The 1,419-nt window shown below is 33.3% G+C and overlaps 1 non-coding gene across 1 annotated transcript; it reads left to right on the top strand.

Annotated features, from left to right (window-relative positions):
* Positions 1-1,314: 1,314 nt before the first annotated feature.
* Positions 1,315-1,419, top strand: LOC128281097 (small nucleolar RNA R71). The gene has a single exon (XR_008271312.1). It is a non-coding gene; the product is annotated as a small nucleolar RNA R71 (small nucleolar RNA).

Raw genomic sequence — 1,419 nt, 5'->3', positions numbered from 1 at the left:
GCAAGCAAAGGAATTCTATATTATGAGATATCTAAGTTTTTGAGAGACTGGTTCAGAATGACTACGTGATCCCCTGTTCTGACTTGGAAAAATCATTAAACATTTTTAAAAAATAATTAGGGATATAATTTATATCCTTGAAATCCTTAATGAGTCTAGTTTCAAATGAAATAAACAAGAACATCCTTTGAATTCTGTATGAGGAGAAACTTGATTCGTAGTGAAGAGTGGTCAGAATAGTTGAACAGTGAAATAGGGGTAACTTCAATGAATAAATTGTACTAATTGGCTAGACACAAAATTCTGAAAATTTTCTAGTAATAATATATGTGAATCTAGTTTCAAGAAAAATTAACGGTTTGTAATTTCGAGTTCTGTAGATCCAGAAATAAATAATTTAGTTGTTGGTACTCTACTAGACAGCTTATTTTGAATTTGTTTATGATTGTAATAGTGAAAGTATGTGTGTTTGTGATGATAATATTCCGGGAACATATTGTGACTTTGTTTAAACTATGATAATGTATTGTTTATTAATATTTACATACTTACTTACTATGCTATAATGCTTACTCCCTTCCTTTCCTTTTTCCTATAGTGTAGCAGATGTTAGCTCGAGTTGGAGGTCGCCAGAGATTAAATCACACTATCAAACTATTGATCGATATATAAAGGTTTTAAAGTATTTAAGTCTTTTGCATGTATGGAGACTCGTTTAATTGTTATTAAGTTGCTAGGAATTGGCTTAAAATACTGACCTATGTTATTTGAAGGTGTCCATTGTATAAAGTCATTTAATATAGATAGTCTTGATTATGTTATTAATTAAATGATGCAATTTATGAATGTGCATGCTTGCCTATGTGTGTTGTCGAATTAATGCATGATATGGGTCTTGTAAGCTCTTTTTAAGGGACAGATTGAATGTGTTTGAAAAATTTTTAAATTAGAGTCAAATTATGAATCGATTTTTATACGATGATTAGTGATTAAGTCCGGTAATGCCTCGTACCCTATTCCGGCGTCGAACACGGGTAAGGGGTGTTACAATATAAACCGTCAATCTTTTTATTTAAAAGTTCCACCCGGTTAGATAGCATAGTAACCGTGTTGAGATTGAAAACACCGGCTGCTTTTGTTGGCTTTGTTCTCATGAATTGCCACTAATAGTTATTCAGTGACATCTCTTCAATAAATTCATAAGCCTCTTCAGGTGTTTTGTTGTTTAAAGTTCCACCGGCGGCTGCTTCGATGAGATTTCTTGTTGAGGGGTTCACACCATTGTAAAAAGTCTGAACCTGTAACCATAAAGGTAACCCATGGTGAGGGCACCTTCTCAATAGATCCTTGTATCTCTCCCATGCATCATAGAGTGTTTCTAGATCCTTCTGCACAAAAGAAGATATAGCCATTTTAGCC

Source organism: Gossypium arboreum, chromosome 9, assembly GCF_025698485.1.
Source record: "Gossypium arboreum isolate Shixiya-1 chromosome 9, ASM2569848v2, whole genome shotgun sequence".
Lineage (NCBI taxonomy): Eukaryota > Viridiplantae > Streptophyta > Magnoliopsida > Malvales > Malvaceae > Gossypium > Gossypium arboreum.
This window is presented reverse-complemented; position numbering and strand designations above follow the sequence as displayed.